The sequence below is a fragment of the Rattus norvegicus genome, chromosome 20, assembly GCF_021556685.1.
Source record: "Rattus norvegicus strain SHRSP/BbbUtx chromosome 20, alternate assembly SHRSP_T2T, whole genome shotgun sequence".
In the NCBI taxonomy this organism is placed as follows: Eukaryota; Metazoa; Chordata; class Mammalia; order Rodentia; family Muridae; genus Rattus; species Rattus norvegicus.
Window position 1 is genome coordinate 14,602,307 of NC_141553.1, and position 17,774 is coordinate 14,620,080.

Here is a 17,774-nt window from a genome sequence, read left to right on the forward strand (position 1 = left end):
CTCGTTCCCTGACAGACTGAGAAGGCTCACTAATATTCAAGTGGGGAAAATGCCATCTGTTAGTGTGAAATCTAAAAATTGTCAACAGAGTTTAAAATAATGAAAATAAGTAAAATTTAACAAGGATACTATTTCAAAAAGCCCAATCACATCACTGTCTGGCTTTTATGATTTGGGAAAGCCCCCCCCCCCCCCCAGACAGACAAACCTTCAGGGACAGAAACCAAATCCAATAAAGCCTCTTAGTACTAGCAAACATATCAAGTGATGAAATGTTTGATGAGAGTACAGTCTTTGGAACTCATGTTCACAGAATGTTACAGCCTAGTAGTTCCCAGCTTATTATTTCTCAAATGAACTCTTTAATTAAATGACCATTGTACTGATTATCAAATGAGGCCTTCAATTATATAACCAGGTATTGTTTTGCTTTATTTTTATCAGATAATTTGTTTTTGAGATAAATCGTAATCTTCCTATATAAAGTCAGTGACTCATTTTTTTTAAAAGATTCTATTCTATTTTTAATTGCATAGCTCTCTATCTCCGTGTATGCGTCTGTGCAAGAGAACAGATGTTCACAGAGGACAAAAGAGGACATCTGATCTCCTGGAGCTAGGGTTGTAGGGATGGGTGTTGGGAGCTGAACTCGGGTTTTCTGTAAGAGCAGTAGATGCTGGGAACCACTGATACAACTCTCAAACTCATTGATTCAACTCTTAAAGATCTTTTTGCTGAATGCTGGTGGTAAAACTAGATAGCTACAGGTTGAAGAGTATAGATAGGTCCAAAATTAGATGGTACGTACAAAAAATTTATCCAAATGGATCAAGGACCTCAACATAAGACCAGAAATTCTGAATCTACTAGAAGACAAAGTAGAGATTACACATGAGCTCACTGAATAGGACACTGATAGCACAGACCTTAAGACCAGCAGTAAGTGGGATCTCATGAAGCGAAAAGCTTCTATCAAGAAAAGGAAAGCATCGGGTTGGGGATTTAGCTCAGTGGTAGAGCGCTTGCAAGGCCCTGGGTTCGGTCCCCAGCTCCGAAAAAAAGAAAAAAAAAAAAAAGAAAAGAAAAGGACAGCATCATGTGAGCAAAGAGACTACCTAAAGGGAAAAATATTTACCAGTTGTATAACTGACAGAGGGTATCTAGAATATACAAAGAACTCACAAATGAGCATTGAGAAAACAAACAACCCAATTAGAAATCAGACATAGAACTAAAGAGAGGATTTTCAAACGAGGACATGCAAACGGCTGAGAAACTCTTACGGGAACATTCAGCATCCTCAGTCACCGTGGAGACGCAGATCAAAACTACTTTGAGATTTTGTCTTCATCCCAACAAGAATGACTCAACTAAGACCAATAAATCAAACGATGGCGTGCGCTAGTGAGGATGTGGGGGAAGGGGAACACTCAGCCATTGCTGGTGGGAGTGCAAACTTGTACAGTCACAATGGAAAGACATACGGTGGTTCCTCAGGAAGCCTTAGATAGATCTACCACATGATCCAGCTCTACCATTCTCAGGGACACACATAAAGGACACACATCCCACTACAGAGATACTTGGTCATCTATGTTCATTGCTGCTCTATTCATAATAGACAGACGTTGAATACAACGTAGATGTCCATCAAAACTGGTGAACAGATAGCGGCAATGTGGTACGTTAACACAGTGGAGTATCTATCATTCAGCTATTAAAACAAATGAAACATGTTCACAGGTAAGTGGGTGGAGCTAGAAACAATCATCCTGAGGGAGGTAACCCAGATCCCAAAAGACAAATATCGAGCGTCTTCTCTTATATGTATCTATGTTTAGATATGTGTGTTTCATTCCCAACATCCACAGAAGTTAATAAGGGACTAAGGAGGGGGAGGGGAGCTGTTCGATAAAGAGGAAATAGAATATAATGTTTTAAAGAGGAAGACTAAGTGGGGAGGGGGATGGAAGGACAAGGAAGAGGGGAGATAGAACTATAAAAGCCATTTGAGAAGTCACGTGGGCTGTAGAAGCTTTTGTAAAATGTGTACATATAGAAAATAATTTAAATGGAGTTGCCATGTAATGGAGTAGATAGTCTCCTAAGGAGACACCATGTGCTATCAAATAAAACAGCAGTACCAGGAATGATCCATATATTGAGTCCTTGGCCAAAGGAATCCCATAACCCCGACCTCCAACTTTATAATCCATTGCCAATGGTATTGATTACCTTCGAGAACTTGATAGTAAGGCCCTACTGTGAAGATGCTGCATACTTTTGTCACTGAACAGGGGAAATTGAGCTCAATTGGAAGCCTCATTGCTATTGGGCAGTGTCCATAAGCCGGAAGATATTTTGCATGCTATGGATGGAGGAAAATAATCACCAATATCTCCCAGCTACTATAGCTATTGTAGGGAGCTATTATAGGGAGATGCCTGCCAGTTATGCACACTGGTACAATAGTGTTCCGCCGAATGCCACAGGAGTAACCAACCACCCTTCGCTTATAGTTAAGGTCCACTCTCTGAGATGGAGCCCATACCTTCCATTGTAGATAAAGGCCAGGAGCATGAGACTAAATAGAGCATGACCTATGCCCCAAACCTGCTACATTATTCTGCTAAAAGAACTCAGCAATACAAGGACTCGTAGCGCCTTCTGCTATACCCGTACACCAGCACATCATTGAACTGTTATCAGAGAAACTTCCTCTTGCAGTAGATGGGCATTAACACAGAGATCAGAGACCCACAACTGAACAACGTGCAGAGAGCGAGAAGCTTTGGAGCACTCTGTCCTAAATGGCGTATATGTATCAGACACCTCTCCCTCGAGGCTCAAAGATCTGTGTGGAAGAGAATGTAAGAACCAGAGGTTATGTATAACTCAGAGGAAACAGCATTTTTCAGACACAGCAGGGCTGACGCATATATAAACGCACAAAAGCTGAGACAGTACACACAAGACCTGCACACATTCGAGCCAGGCACGGGACCAACATAGAGAACTTAGAACTGGGCACAGAGCCCCACCTCTGGCCAAAATAGATTGTATGCAAAATTTTAAAAAATAAATAAATAATTAATTATTATCAAGTAATAAAAGTAACTGTTGAACAGATATGATGCTAGACTGTAAGAAAGTAACACTGGCCAGGTAGACAAAGTCCTTTCCTTTCCGTAGCGTGTGGCCGGAGAGAGAGATGATGCCTACGTGGGTATAATTAAGGGCTCAAGGGAAACAGCCTCCCAGTTCCTTGCTTGGTCAGCTCACTGTCTGTATAAGTTAGGGAGAGAGTGTGAAAAAAAAAGATATTGGCCAGGAAATCTGAAAGGCAGAGTCAGGGGTATAAAATCTGTCACAGACATAGGCACTGATTTGTTTCTAGGATATCTTTAACTTGGCAAATTATCCATACAGATGTATATGAGAGAGGAGAGGAGAGGAGCGAGTTGAACCTGAAATATTTACTAATTCATCACCAGCAAGGCGTCTCCTAACAGGGAGTATCTAAGGGTCAACAGGAAACAGTGTAGTAAAAGAAATTAAGTATCAAACTGAACCATCAAGGTTTTTTTTTTTTTTTTCTCGCAGAGAACTTTGAAAAGTAAATGATTCAGAAGAGGAAAAAGAAAAGATTTGTTTTTCTATAATTTCATTTTAGACAATTATTGAGCTTTTATTTGATGAACTACTTCTAGTTTCTTCCTTTACTAATTTAAACAAATACCAGATTGTAACTAATTATTATATGAAAGTAACACCCAAATGTTTTACACTATAAAGGAACCAAGGAACATTTTAATGTGTAGAACTGGAAAGGGGATATAATATTCTACTTAAACTTTTCAGATATTTTATTAATAGCTTATCATTCCCTTTTTTCTGATTAGGGAATAACAAACTAAATATTAATATTTTCTATTCATTTTTAGAAATTTTAAATCAAATAGAATTCTGACTTAACCTAACCTTGAAATATTTTTTTTCTGAAGAAAACCATGAGTAACTTCGCCTGTGCTTTTAAATTTATGAGCTCACTAAAAGAATTTATTAATACAAGAAGGATTGAGAATATTTTTATTGCAGGAAAGAGCATCTAACTTTTTAAAATAACCTTATGATCTGCTTAACCCTTTTTGAGCCAATGTTCGAGACAAAAGGCTATCAGAGGAATTCATATTCATAATTGTTCTTCCTTTTACTCTAACTCTTTGATCACCAAGCTGCATATTCCCAGTGTCACAATGGCTCGGACTCCAGTGGGTCAGTGTCTTCTCAAAGGAGATTTTATCACATCCAGTAGCGTGAACTGTGGTCTAAACCATATTTACTCTGAAATGATGGAGTGTGGCTGGCGGTAGCTATGGGGAGCATAGTTACCTGACAGCAAGAAGTCAAATCCCAAAGTATGATACTCTTGGACCTTTAGTTGGGCCAGCTTCCTAACCCTACCCACATCAATGCCTCAGGCCACAGAGCATGTGCCCACCAAATACAGTCTTAATGTCCATCTCACAACCATTGCACATATATCGTTTTACATCTTTATCTAAATTCTATCCCTGAGGTCCAGTCCGTTTTCAGATAGTCTTCTTGTTGTCTGAAATATATTACAACAGGACCGTGCCCTTTGAGTTTTTGCAATCTTGTTGCTTATTACATAATATGTACGTCATAATTTTAAGTGTGCGGTTAAAAATATATTTCCCTCAACCTAAGGAACAGCTGATCGTGTCAGATGTGCACGGGACGGGGATAGATAAGCACTGCTTCCCTTTGAAACTTACAGGTTGAATTACACAACTTTTGAGGTGAGAAATTCCGTGAATAATAGAAACGTATCTCCTCATGGCATGAATTGATTCGCAATTTATATCAGAGGTTTGTTTTGTCTCCAGCTTGATGACTGTATTTAAACGATAATAAGCCAAGCTAAGATAATTAAAGGTGCTGGGAACAGGGTCTGCTGGCTTGCCTGTGTCTGCTCAACCTTTATGGATGGTGTCCGTCTATCTTCTCTTGTTGTGTGATTGACTGCTGAGGTACACTGGAGAGAGAACAATCATCAAAACGAGTTGGTGAAATAGTGGGACACAGGAAAGGTCAAAGTGACACCATTCAGCGTTATCTCCCGGAAAACACAGGAGGACCTAAGATCCTAAAAACCCAAATCCTGGGACAAAGCTTGTTACAACGAGAGAGAAAACAGAGCGTCATAAATCCCACCCCTGCCTCCCAACTGGAATGGAAGGGATTCTTGACAATTTAATCTGTGCTAGCTGCAAGGTTAAGAACACAATCTCGTAAGTGGCAGTCCCATAGTTTGGCCGAACATCACTATCCTTCATACGCGGGACTTTGTAGCAGAAAATGTTCGAGACGCGATCTTGAGCAACTTCATGCTCCCGGCACTTATTTCCCTTAATGCTTTTCCTAGGTGTTTTGAAAACGTTTCTGGGATGGTAATGCCTCTGAACTTGTAGAATTTAAAGTTTGTCGTACGAGAAAGGCTGTTGCCCATATCAAAATTAAGCGTGATTTTTGAAAGTCATTCTTGCGGAATTAAAACTCATCTCTTTGCACCTATAGTGTGTTGGGAGACAGTGTATCGGTTTAACCTGAGCCACTCCCGGGCAGTACATTTTCAGCCACAGAATCCACAGACTGCCATAGATACCCCCTCCCGCTTCTCCTCACTGCTTCCTTCATTCTTTTCGTCCTCCTGTTACCCGCAAAGTAGGTTGTTCTCCCTTGACTACCAGGGATCTTATTATCTTGGTGACTATCGTGTTCAGATGAAATATGAAACAATATAAAAATCTACTTTCTTGATCTCCAAAAAGGTTATCTTATAACTCACTTAGAGCTTGGTGTCCCGGAGTCACGTGGCAGGCTTTGCGTCCTCTAAGCTGTCCAATTTGGAATGCTCCATGCAACTGACTGTCTTCTTAGCTTACCTGTGCTCCCTGTCCTTTTGGACTCAAATTAGCATTCTGATTTATGCTCACCGTCCTTTCTGTCAGCCCCTATCTATTGTTTCATGATCAGAACGACGGTCCCCGATCCATTAGTCATACTTGTGAGTACCCTCCATCCAGATCCATTAACTTCCCGTCATTATGATCTGGAAAGTTTCCGCCCTGTTCAGCTTCATGGTCCTTGTTCTCTCAGCTCCTGGGTGATACATTGGCAGCCTCATTTTGTGTCGTGATATACCCATGTGCCTGGACAACACCAAATAATTTCACTTCCCCTTAATTATCAATCTTCCAGTTTTCATAGAAGCTCAAAAAAAAAATCTTTCTCTTGTGATATCTGTTCCGCGAATCCGTTATTCTCAGTGACTTGGTTTTTTTACAACCTAGTATAAAATGACCCCATGAATTCTCATCGTAATGGGAAAATGTGACTCATACAGATCTGAATTTTTGCCACGAACCCTAGAGTTCATCTGAATCTACACCCATTTATCCTGCTATACACACTGTGGAAGGAGGCAACTCCTTTGTCTTTTATCTTCTTTATCCACATTTGTGGGTAACTCTTCCCCCTTTATGTTTTTAGTTAACGTATGAATTAACGAGTTTATATAAGAAGACCATCATCCCGATTCCTTTAGTTAGGGCAGATGGTTTTGGTCATTTGAGGTGTTCAGTTGGTATCATGTAGGGCGGTATTGGTTTGCCTTGCTACTCTTGGCTGATCATCATTTGTCATGACTTCCTTAAAAACAAACAAACAAAACAACACACACACACACACACACACACACACACACACACACACACACACACACCAGAAAAAATTCTGATGGTGTTCTAATGGCTTCTTGCCACTTCAGTGGACACAGGCACATTGGCAGAGCCTCTTGGTTTCTTCTGGATGGAACTGCCCTTGGGGATTCATGAACAGTGTTTGTGAATGGATGGAGCTACGACTGCCGATGCCGAGTGTGAACTGAACTGCTGAGATCCTGACGACGCAGATTGCATTCACTCCAAAGAACTAAATGGGTCCACATCGTTCTTTGCCCTATTAACCCTTTCCTTTCCACTACCTCTGGTGGGCGGTGGGTTAGAAAGGAGGTCCTACCATTAAGTACCCTTATTAAACTAGGTTGTAAAACACAAGCCTATTAATGAGAGTGATTGTGATATTTAAATAGGTACGTACCATCTTACCTCACTCTTTTCATCTTCTCTTTGTTTTCTATAGTGCTTTCACCACTCTTGTCCCTTCCTGGAAATAGTACCTCCCTACTGTGTGTGTGTGTATGTGTGTCTGTGCACATGTGCATGTATAAAATCTATATTCTGCACAGGAGAGAAAATATGATATTTTGTTCATCCTTTCCCTCTCCTGTCCTCCATCCCTTTCCCTTTAGACCTCATCTACCTAGTTCTCTGCTAGATCTCTTTCAACCACAAAGGAAATCAGCGTGGATGTTCCTTAGAAGGCTAAAGCTAGAAATACTGTTTGATGGAACTATGCCACTCCTGCACACATTCCCAAAGGACTCTACTCCTACTGTAGAGACCCTTACTCAGCCATATTGTTACTGTACTAGTTACAATACCTAGGAAATGGGGGGGGGCCTATAAATGTTTATCACCCAGGGTGCGACTAACAAAAGCATGATGTGTATACACAATGGAATATTATCTAGTTGTAAAGGAAGATTATATTATGGAGTTCATAAACAAAATGGAGGAGCTAGAAACAATCATTCAGAACGAGGTAACCCAGGCTCAGAAGTGCTCTCTCTCTCTCTCTCTCTCTCTCTCTCTCTCTCGTGTGTGGAGCCTAGCTTTGAATGTTTAGATTTGTGTGTTTACCTTGGAGCACTTGTAGAAGCCAGGAAACTAGGAAGGGGGCATTATGGGGAGGAAGATAAGCTTAAGGAGGGAGAAGTGCTAGAACATAGGTGTTACAAAGATAGATAATGGATGAGACGTTAAAGAGGGGAGGATGGGTGGAGTGGGAGAGGAATAACTAAGGGTGGGGTTTGGAGGAGAATGTCCCGCCCCCCATAGCTCACCGATTTGAATACTTGTTTACCAGGGAGTGGCACTATTTGAAAGGGTTAGGACGTATGGCCTTGTTGGTCACTGGGATTAGGGGGTAGGCTTTGAGTTTTATTTTTTTTCTCTTCCTGACAGTGTTGGGAGCAGCCTTGAGATGGCGAAAGCAGCCTTCAAGTTAAAAAGCAATTGTATTCTAGCCTTAGGCTAGAATAATAAGCAATAGTCTTCAGGTTAAAAAGCAATTGTATTTTAGCCTTATGATAGAACAAAAAGCAATAGCCTTAGGTTAGATCAAAGCAGCACCTGTAGCTCTACATAAATTTAATAGATAGCATAAATCTAGGTGTCAGATCACTGAGTACCTGTGGTCAGGCACTGATGGTCAGGTCACTAAGCAACCCACCCTGCTGTTCCCCCACTTGGCCGATTTACCCAGTGTAGGGAGCGGCGCAGCAGCTGTATGATAATGAGGTGAATCTGGCGCCCCCCTAACAACAGTACTGAGCATGTGTGGGGTTTTGCACCTGATGTCAGTCTGGCTGGGGCGGTACTATGCTAAATGGGAGTTCATGCCTCGCCAATCTCTGGAGGACAAGTAGCTGGGATGGCAATGGGGTGACTCGTGCCCCACCAATCCCTGAAAGAAGATTAGCATACTGTTGTGTATATAAGCCGAGCGGCAAAGCTTAAGCGGTAACACTTAAAGCGGTAACACTTAAAGCGGTAACACTTAAAGCTGTAACACTTGGAGCTGTAACACTTGGAGCTGTAACACTTAGGGCTGGCTGCCGCCGCCTCCCTGTATCAACAAAGAAGGTGTCCTGCAGTAAAGGCTGTTGAGAAGAATCCAACCGTGTTGCGTCTTCCTTGCCGGACGAGGTGGGCGTGACAAAGTGGTGGCCCGTACGGGGACGAGGACATCCTCATGGATCTCAGAACTCTTCACTTCAGGACGAGCGACGTCGGAAAAGTTCCCGGTAAGGGACGATAAAGTTCTCTGGAGGTGAGCAGAGACGATGGAAGCCTTGGTTTAGAGGCTAAAAGGTCTGCAGCAATGTTGTTTCAAGTTGATCCTTTGTGGGCAGGTTTTATAATTTTGTTTCTTTTCGTCTTTGTGTTGTGTGTTTGCTTTCTTTTGAATTGCCACCGGGACGGGAGTGCACTTGCTCGGAGTAGCCAACAGGTGCCAGGCTATGGAGTGGGGTATAAACAAACAGGCCAGCTTGCTAAACAGCCGCTTATAAATAAGTTCATTGAGTATGGGAAGCTCACATTCCAGCCCACTCCTGACAGCTCTCCAGGAGCTCCTTAATCGGTGTAAGCTCAAAGTTGAAAGGAAAATTCTGTCAAGTTTTCTTGATGAATACGATCGTTGTGCTCCGTGGTTTATAGTATCGGGATCTCTTACCTTGCGAGCATGGGACAAATTGGGAAGGGATCTAGATAAAGAAGCCACAGAAGGCAAGCTTAAACCCGATCAAAGCCTCTTTGGCGAATAGTCCGTGCTTGTTTAGAGGATAAGCTATGTGAGGAAGTCGTTAGAACAGGTCAGAGAATCCTTGCAGAGCATCAAGAAAGTATGTCAGAGGGAGAAAAGGTCCCAAAGAAAGAAAGGAAAAGAAAAGGAGACAAAAGGAACAGAGAGAAGGCAGAGATAAAAAAAAGAGGATAATCAGGACCAGGAAACAAATAAGATATATTCTTCTTTAAAAGCCTTGACCTTAGAAATGTCAGACAATCTAGAAAGCATCACTGACAGCTTAGAGAAAGTGAAAGTAAAGGTAGAACCATCGGTCCCAGGCCTCCCGCAGAGCAACAAAAGGAAGCGCAGGACTCGACCTCAGTTCCACCACCAGACTCATATTGACCCCTAGAATGGGAACTCAGGTGGTGGATACAGATTTTAAAGGCCCCAGTAAGCAGAATTCAGAAGTATCACAGAAATTGAAAGCATGTGCAAAGATAAAGATTTGGGGTAGTGGTAGTGGTCAAAAGGGGACAAGGTAATAATGGTAAAATGATTTTGTGTATGTGTTCTTTTAGAGTTATGTTAAAATCTAGAGAAGCAAAGTCGATTCTCATAGATGCTTTTAGTCTTTGGACCCTGACTAGAGACAATATACACCCTAGGCAAGAGAGAGAATGGGGTTGAGAAAAACAGTCCTCCCGAACTCTCCACAGATGCTTTGGCAAAAGAAGGAAATGAGCTTAAACTTTTTGGAGCTCTCCTGGGAACAGAAGGAGATGGGAGACGTCTTGCCTCCTTGCTGGCTCCTATTGGAGAAGTGCTTATTTCTGGTTCTGGGTCCTTTAGGTAGGATGTTTGGGTCCTTTTGGTGGAACACCATCCAGTTCTTTTCCTCTGTGTCTATTGTCTCTCCTTGGTGCACCAAGCTGTCCATGTGTGTCAATTTATGTCTGGGTTTTGCTTCTCGTTGCTTGAATGTTTTGTGTTTCATGTTTAAAAGAAAAAAAATGGTTAAAACTTTAAATGCTGGTTGATTCACCCATTGATGTAGCTTTAACTCCTTTCAAGAAAGGAACAAATAAATAAAAAGTTTCAATTGGCTTTTGGAGCCTGCATCTGTAGCTAGAAGCCTAAGTCGGCTGGACAAGCTCCCCAGGGGGCTGGCTAAATGTTTATACTAGCCGCCCTAGAAGCGGCCTATACAAAAGTGGTTAAGGTGCTTAAAAACAATCAATTGTTCATAGCACCTGAAAAGGTTCAAATGGGCCAAATGGGAGAATATTTAGGAACAAAAATCACTCCTCATAATATTTCTCCTCAAAAAATTGAATTACGAAAAGATCATTTAAAAACATTAAGTGAGGGGCTGGGGATTTAGCTCAGTGGTAGAGAGCTTACCTAGGAAGCGCAAGGCCCTGGGTTCGGTTCCCAGCTCCGAAAAAAAAAAAACATTAAGTGATTTTCAAAAATTACTAGGAAGCATAAGTTGGATTTGGCCCTATATTAAAATGCCCAATGTAGATTTACAACCACTTTATGAGATCCTGAAAGGGTATTCTCAGCTTACTTCACCCCGTGTTTTAACCAAGGAAGCACGATTATCCTTGAGGAAAGTAGAAGAAAGACTAGAAAAGGCAATACTAAAAAGGTACAAGGAAGAGGAAGATCTGCTTTTGTGTATACTGAGAACTTTTCGTCAACCTACAGGAGTATTATGGCAACAAGGTCCACTTCTTTGGATTTATCCCCATATTTCTCCTAATAAAACCCTTGAATATTACCCTTCTGCTGCTGTACAGCTTGCTGTATTAGGCGTTAAATCTTGCATTCAGCATTTTGGTATTTCACCAAAGAAAATTATTATACCATATACAATTGCTCAGGTAGAAACACTGTGTGCATTGATAGATGATTGGGCCATATTGTGGTGTAATTTTGATGGAGAGTTTGACAATCATTATCCTAAGGATCCGTTGCTACAATTTTTTACTGAACATCCAGTGATCTTTCCTAAGATCACTGCCTCAGAGCCTTTGTCTGGAGCATTAGATATTTATACAGATGGCTCCAAAACAGGTGTAGGTGCCTATATGGTTGATTCTCAAGAACCAGTATTAATTCAATATAGTCCAGGTACCCCCCAAATTACAGAATGTAAAATAGTATTGGAAGTTTCCAAAAGATTTCATGATTCCTTTAATTTAATTTCTGACTCTGCTTATGTGGTTAATGCGGTGCGCTCACTTGAAATTGCAGGGCCAATTCGGTCGACTAGTACTGTATGTCAAATTCTTTTAGAATTACAAAATTTGATTTGGGCCAGAAAAAATAATTTTTTCATACAACATATTCGAGCTCATACTAATTTGCCTGGTCCCATGACTAGTAATAACACCCTGGTGGATGCTAGTACTCGTAGAGAGTTTATTTTTTCATGCTGCTCCGTTTGACCTCGCTAGAGAATTTCATCAAAAGTTTCATGTACCTGCCTTTACTCTTCAACAAAAATTTAAATTCTCTAGAGCTGCAGCTCAGATGTGGTGTGATGTGGTGTTACGTTGCCAAAATTGTGTTCAATCTCACCACCCTCCTCATGTGGGGATTAACCCTCGTGGTCTGATCCCGCTAAAACTTTGGCAGATGGATGTCACACACATATCTCAATTTGGCAATTTAAAATATGCTCATGTTTCTGTTGATACCTGTTCCGGTATTATACATGCTACTCTGATGACTGGTGAAAAGGCTCGTAATGCCATTAGTCATTGCTTAGAGGCGTGGGCAGCCTGGAGAAAGCCTGATAGTCTCAAGACGGACAACGGGCCTGCCTACATTGCAAAGTCCTTTCAGGCATTTTGCCAGACAATGCAGGTCAAACATACTACAGGATTGCCATACAATCCCCAAGGTCAAGGAATTGTGGAAAAAGTACATCGTACCTTAAAAGAGCTGATAAAAAAAAAACAAACAAAAAGAGGGAATTGCCAGCAGCCGAACACCAAAAGAACAACTTTCTTTAGCTCTTTTTACTCTAAATTTCTTAATTTTGGATGCGCATGGCCGCTCTGCTGCGGATCGCCATGCTGCTACTACACCTATAACTAATGCAGAAGTAAAGTGGAAGGATGTCTTAACTGATAAATGGTGTGGCCCAGATCCCATGATCTCGAGATCTAGGGGAGCTGATGTGTTTTTCCACAGAATCAAGAAAATCCAATTTGGGTACCTGAGCGCTTGACTCGAAAATTGCCTTCTGCTCTTCTTGAAGATGAGACTACGAACCCTACTATTGCTACTGGGAATGATAATACAAGTTAATTCGATCACCCTGTGGGCTAGTGCCAGATCCTGGCCAGTACCCATGACAGTTCATAGCAATTCTACTGTTTTGCCAACCTTTTTCTCTACCTCCTGTTTGCGTGATGTTCCTTGTATAGTGCCAACTGGAGAAATGACCCAACGGTATGCCGCCACTAACGTTTCTCTGTTGCATACCTTATGTTTTACCATTAAAGACTCTTCCTTGCCCTGTATTTGGTTACATAGAGCCACATTAGCTAATTGGTTGAATCCTGTAAGTGACAGCGCAATGAACACCGGGATCATCCTGGCTGCTTTGAGTCAAATTGCCCAGGGAGTCTCTTCACCCAGCGAGGACATGTCAGTCGATAGTTCTGCTGATCTGAACATTACAACACTAATTGTGATGCATAATTGTAGTGTTCCATCACGCCCAGGGCAAGGTAACTATGCACAGAATAGCTCTACCCGTCGTAGAGTCTTACCCGCTTGCCCCTCGCATCAAGAGTTTCCACCTAATTTTACCCCATGTCAGAGTCCATTCCATAGAACAAAACAATTCCTACCGGGATTTGAATTTTCCCCTCCTCTTGGCCATGTACAGTATGATTGGGGAGAGAATAAGACTGGCAAGCATAATCTCTGGCCTTGGTTTCAGTGGGTGCTGTCCAATGAGCAAGGGGCATATACATCCCTGACCCCCTTTGCTAGGTTGATGGGTGAGAACTTCACGCTGTATAATGTTTTGGCTACCAGAAAAAATGATACCAGGTTGACCAATATTCAATATAATAACCTCTTGGAACATAATACTGCCACTAGTACTTCAGTATGTGTTAGATCACCTTTTTTCTTTCTGATAAGCACTAATGTCAGCAATGGTGTTTTAAATTGTAATAGCTCTGATGTAGTCTGCTATTTAGCTGAATGCTGGGATGGCAACAATGACACCGCAGTGATGGTCAAGATTCCCTCCTTTGTGCCAATCCCAGTAGAGGCAAACCCAGATAGTTTTCCTATTCTTAGTTTGCTGAGAACCAAAAGAGATTTTGGAATTATGGCAGCCATAATTTCAGCCATCGTGCTGTCTGCTGCCGCAGCTACCACAGCTGCAATCGCTATGACCAATCAAATACAGACGGCTGAGACTGTCAATCAGATTGTAGAAAGAACTGCAATGGCGCTAGAGATACAAGAAGAATTTAATACTCATTTGGCATCTGGCCTTCTATTAGCCAATCAAAGGATAGATTTAGTTAAAGAACAAATTGAAGCACTGTATCATATGACACAGCTGTCTTGCGTTTCCTCCCTAAGAGGTTTATGCATTACTCCTTTGCAAGCCAACTTTTCTCAGCATTCTCAACAGAGCAAAGAAATCTCAAATTATCTGAAAGGAAACTGGTCCATGAAAGCAGAGCAACTATCCAGACAATTGCTGATGCAGATTGCTGTCCTCAACAGCACTAGGCTGGACCCCATCACAATTGAAGACTTTACCTCATGGATTACCAATGCTTTCTCCTTTTTTAAGGAGTGGGCAGACATGTTTGCCTGGGGAGCTATTGTCCTCCTGGGATGCGGAGTATGTCTCTGGCTTATTGGCCGTTTAAAAAGAGAACATGCCAGACACAAAGTGGTTGTTTACCAGGCTATGACCACCATTGACAATGGTGCTTCTCCCAATATATGGCTGGCCTCTTTGAAAGATTAAGAGTTCGCCCTAGATCATTTTTGTCACAGTCATGTGGGGTCATTGTATCCAGGGACGGGCAACTTTCCTCGAGCTTGGACCAACCTAAGACACGGTGCCCGGTGGCGATAGGGTGACCCAACGACGGGTAAGGCCGAGTCATCGTCAGGAACGACCTAAGACAGGAGCAATGACAAGATTGACGTGACACCCAGATCTAGACCAGTCATTTTATTAAACAAAAAAGGGGGAGATGTAGGGAGCGGCGCAGCAGCTGTATGATAATGAGGTGAATCTGGCGCCCCCCTAACAACAGTACTGAGCATGTGTGGGGTTTTGCACCTGATGTCAGTCTGGCTGGGGCGGTACTATGCTAAATGGGAGTTCATGCCTCGCCAATCTCTGGAGGACAAGTAGCTGGGATGGCAATGGGGTGACTCGTGCCCCACCAATCCCTGAAAGAAGATTAGCATACTGTTGTGTATATAAGCCGAGCGGCAAAGCTTAAGCGGTAACACTTAAAGCGGTAACACTTAAAGCGGTAACACTTAAAGCTGTAACACTTGGAGCTGTAACACTTGGAGCTGTAACACTTAGGGCTGGCTGCCGCCGCCTCCCTGTATCAACAAAGAAGGTGTCCTGCAGTAAAGGCTGTTGAGAAGAATCCAACCGTGTTGCGTCTTCCTTGCCGGATGAGGTGGGCGTGACAACCCAGCCAATATCCTGGTTATCAAGCCAGGCCCATTCTTTTGTGGTCACCCAACCCCTCCCCACATTTTGCTTCTACCAGTATATCTTCAGCCTGAGAAAAATTAAAAATTGTCAGCTTGATCAGACTTCTTGACTTGCTGTCCGGTCTTTGCGTCTCTTGTCCCCGATTCTCTCCTAGGTGGACCCCAGACCCTGGTTGACTGCCCTGCGGGTCGGGGCACTGATGCCCATGAATCCAAATGTAAAAGTCTCAGCTTCTCATCCAGCACCATATCTGCTTGTACACCACCATTTTCCCTGCCATGACAATGGTCTACACCTCTGAAGCTGCAAGCAAGGTGCAGCTAAACGCTTTCTTTTACAAGAGATGCCATGGTCATTGTGTTTCTTCGCAGTGATAGACCATTGACTAAGATACTAAGAATTCAGGACAATGCTGAAGGAACAGTCAGAGGGTGGACTGGGAGGGAAAGAAAGACTGGACTGTAAAAAAGAGATTAAAGAGTTAAAAAAAAAAAAAGAAAATGACATTGGGAAATTTGATATTTTATGAGTTTATAAAATATCGTCATCATTGTCATCGTCGTCGTCGTCGTCGTCATCATCATCACCATCATCATCATCATCACCACCACCACCATCCGAACGCAGGTACCATACACATGGGTTGGAGGATGATGCTCCACTTGGGATAAAAATCCCAGTGACAGATAACCTCTCTAAAAGCGTTGGTCAGGAAAGTCCCAGTAAAAACCATTATTGCTTTTGGCTATCCACTAGTACCTTCTGGAAAGACATGGCCCTGTCAACATTTTATCATGGAGGGGTGCAGGGCTCATAAAGTCCTATCACTCCCCAAGGGACTATTGCCTGTTAATAATGACCCGGGGCAAAGATATCACTTTCATCAGTAGTGTAGCCAATGATAATAAGCCCACCTAGCAAATGACCTTCCACCCATGCTCATTTGGGTAACTCTATTGAAACTTAAGGGGTTTCACTCATACATAAAGGACATGAGAGTAGGTAGGAGACTTGGGAGAAATGGCTTTGGTGGAAGAATGGGTGGGGGGAGAGGGCGCAAATGAGACAGGAAAATAGGGGTAAAGGACTAAATCTCTCATTCCATGTGTGCACCAATCTGACGGAGGATAGAAAACAAATCAAAATATAATAAAACCATCAAGGCAATCATAATTTTTGTTTTTCCGGTGAACAGGGAGAGCAAAGTTGAACAACTTTTAAAGGACTTTTGGCCATTTGTATTTCTTCTTTCAAAAACCATCTATTCAACACATCAACCAAACAATTTATATTTCTTATTCATCTTCTTATTTGTTTATAAGTCTTATTTGTGGCTTGGGGTGTTTAACTTCTAAAGTTCATTATAATTCTACATAGTATATGCTCGGAAATGATTTTTCTCTAGTTCTGTAGGCTGTCTATTCCCTGGGCTGATGATTTCCTTCACTGTGCAGAAGTTTGTGAAGTTCAGGTAACCCACTGTATCAGTTCTTAGAATTACTCCCTGTGCAGGCAGAATCCTGTTTAGAAACTCCTTGTCTTTGCCTATATCTTGACACGGTTTCCTTGTCTTCCTCAACCAGCTGCAAAGTTTTGGGCCTTACATTGGGGGATATTTGATCACATTCAAATTTGATCACCTGAGATTGTGGACTGGAAAACCCTTTTCTTGTGGTGTGGCTCATTCCTAGCACACACCTTTAACCCAAGGGCTTTCTGTTTATCGTAAACACATTGCTGTGGAATGGCTCAGCCCAAGCACACATCTGTAACTCAAGAGTTTCCCGTAAACAGAATTAAACAAAGTCAATCAGGAGGCAGAACAAACAATCAGTTGACAGAGAGCAAATATAAGAAAACCCAGGGAAGAGAAAAGAGGGTCTTTGAGTTGAAGGGTATTTAACAGAGCATGGAGAAGGAGAAGGGCCTTTTCCTTCTGGGATACCCGTTGAGAAGGAAGGTCAGCTGGGTGCTTTCTCTGCCTCTCCCAGTATAGCAGCCTTTCACCACAGTATCTGGCTCCCGAGTCTTCATTTGATAAATCGAACATTTTGGATTTCATTTTAAAAACACTTACATGAAAATCTGTGATCCTCTTTGAATTGCTTTTTGTCCGTACCAAATAGGTCATAGGGTCCCAGTTTTATTCTTTTACCTGAACCCCTCTTGGGGGTTTACTTCTGCCATTCCTCTTACAACATTTCACATAACTCCTTTTTATCTCTCCTAAGCTCACCATCTTTCTTTCTGTCTGTCTCTAAGACGTCTCTAGATCCACTTCCATATCCTGAGGTTCTGCTTGCAAGCCTGCCTATTACTTTCTGGTTTCTCTCTCAAACACTCCAATGAACATGTTCTTGCTAGGGTCACTGAGAGAATGCCAGAAATAGGGGAGGGTCTGCTAAAGATGCCTCTATCCTAACCCCAAAGTCACAGACACCAATAAAATGATCCCCTACATGGCAAAGCGGGATTTTGAGAGATGGATATTCGGGTATTGGGATAATTCCAGATTACTCAGTGGTCTAGTCAAGTCACAGAG